We start from the raw sequence: 2,500 nt of genomic DNA, 5'->3' as shown, positions 1-2,500 counted from the left end.
TACGAAGAAGTTTACCGAAAAACATCGATCCCAAGGACTCATGTTGTAACTTTTCAAAGCAGTTACATTCAATCAAAGCTCTATCCACATTAAACCGAACGGGAATCGTCGAAGATCCACGCAACTTCACTGCAATGTCGAAAACGAACTCATAATGTCACCGCAGATCTATAGTTGGTTTTGGTTTTGTGTCGCAGCAAAGAAACGAAGCAAATCTCCGGCTTTTATTTCACACTAAAAAAACGTTCATTTAGCGGGTTATTAAAATATATTTCTTTGAGGTTGCAAGGCAATGGCATCGCTGAGATGTACTCCTTCGAACACACGACACAGGTTAGAAATTGACTTCATTTGGGCGCTTTTTACGGCCAAAACAGAGTGAGCTTTTTGACGGGTTTATGGAAAAATCACTTCGGGGGCAGGTCTAAAATCCTGTGTACAGTGCCAAATCATACATCATTCAAAAGAGCAAAGTATGTTCTTTATTCTAACATATGGGCTAGGGTAAGTCATAGATATAAGTATCTGTCTATTATATCTGTAGGCAAGTGTATTCCATTCCTTCGATAGTCTCGTCATCTACACTTGCGTGAAAAATGCAATTTTGAGTCTGTTTTGCATAAAAGACCTGCGAGATTTGTAGAAGTCAAAACAACAACTTACAGTCCAGCCTCTCAAATTTCGTTCCATGCAATTTGTTTGTCTGTACGTATAGACTGAGGGGTGCCCCGAAATGATTTGTAATCACAACATTCACAGACTTCAAATACGCCATTGAAAACTCGTCCACGTGCGTTTTAGATATATACTTGGGTGACTAAAACTGTCGTACCTACCAAAGGCCGCTTCGCTTAAGAAAATGACTACCAGAGTCGCAAGGCTCGGGATTTTTTTTTACAAGAAATTTATATTTCGTTGTTCTAGTCCGAATGAATATGAAGATATGGCGAGTTGAAAACGCCGATTCTTTCGCCAGAAACACGTCTGTTTCCATACCGGAAAGAAGGAATGGACTGAGCTACTAGACGCACGGCGCCGTGCGTACAATCGATCGAATGATGTTATTAACACAATACCATTTGGCGATCTCTAAAAAATCATTTAAAAACGAACTAGTTGACATGTAATGAAACTATTTACTGAAATCAAGAAGTATCTTAGTTCTAGCCGTGCATATGACACACCCTTTCGCGAAAGCACACTGAACCGTGCGTATACGCATTCGCACCCGCAAACCACCAACCCAGGCGGGTTATCCAGATCCAGATCTAGATCCAGATCCAAGGGAAGTAACTCAGTGAGTATAAACATGAGCAAGAACCGCAACTCAAACACACTCGTAACACCTTAAGTCGACCACTAACGTGTGTGAAACGTCCTTAACTCTGACACAGAGAAAGCGCTACGAGGCAATGGAGTTTGCATTCAGTAGTAGGCCTACAACCACATATAATCTCAGTGTCTAACTGTACAGTCGTGCTGAAAGTGTGATAATATCGGGATATATTGGATTGACACTTGCACACCACAACTAGTGTCGTCTTGGAAATGTACCAACGTCCCATTATGTTCTCACCTATCAATTTTGGACAATCTGCCAAACTGATTTGGTTTGATTTAAAGTCACATACCCAGAAGCAGCTTAACTTTGTGGAAACAAACGATGCACGCTAATCGTCTCAAATTTTAAGATGTGTGCCAGTGTGAAATGATTTAAACGACATGTTTTTCAAGACCGTCAGGAAAAAGCTCTTTACACACGGGACGAAAGTCTCAGTAACAAGCCAACAGATGTATAGGAATGACATATATATGCCAGGTATAGTCTGGCTGAGGTACACACTAGACGAAAGTTTGAGTGACAAGCCAACAGACGTATAGGAATAACATATATGCCAGGCACTATAGTCAGTCTGAGTGACAAGCGTACAGATGTATAGGAATAACATATATGCCAGGCACTATAGTCAGTCTGAGTGACAAGCGTACAGATGTATAGGAATAACATATATGCCAGGCACGAAAGTCAGTCTGAGTGACAAGCCAACAGACGTAAAGGAACAACATATATGCCAGGCACTATAGTCTGGCTGAGGCACACACTAGACGAAAGTCAGTCTGAGTGACAAACCAACAGACGTATAGGAATAACATATATGCCAGGCACTATAGTCTGGCTGAGGCACACACTAGACGAAAGTCAGTCTGAGTGACAAGCCAACAGACGTATAGGAATAACATATATGTCAGGCACTATAGTCTGGCTGAGGCACACACTAGACGAAAGTCAGTCTGAGTGACAAGCCAACAGACGTATAGGAATAACATATATGCCAGGCACTATAGTCATTCTGAGTCACAAGCGTACAGACGTATAGGAATAACATATATGCCAGGCACTATAGTCTGGTTGAGGGGCAGGAGGAGGACGTTATTTTCTTTTATTTATAAAAAAAAAAAAGAGGCAAATTTTAGATTGTGCTCAAGCAAAAAAGTTGTT

The 2,500-nt window shown here is 41.1% G+C and overlaps 1 protein-coding gene across 4 annotated transcripts in view; it reads left to right on the top strand.

Moving 5' to 3' along the window:
* Positions 1-2,500, top strand: part of LOC138965197 (potassium voltage-gated channel subfamily A member 2-like) — a 32,627-nt gene that overhangs the window by 17,919 nt on the left and 12,208 nt on the right. The gene's annotated exons all lie outside the window — the stretch shown is intronic.

Source organism: Littorina saxatilis, linkage group LG4, assembly GCF_037325665.1.
Source record: "Littorina saxatilis isolate snail1 linkage group LG4, US_GU_Lsax_2.0, whole genome shotgun sequence".
NCBI lineage: Eukaryota > Metazoa > Mollusca > Gastropoda > Littorinimorpha > Littorinidae > Littorina > Littorina saxatilis.
The sequence above is the reverse complement of the archived record's forward strand: the minus strand, read 5'-3'. Positions and strand labels throughout refer to the sequence as shown.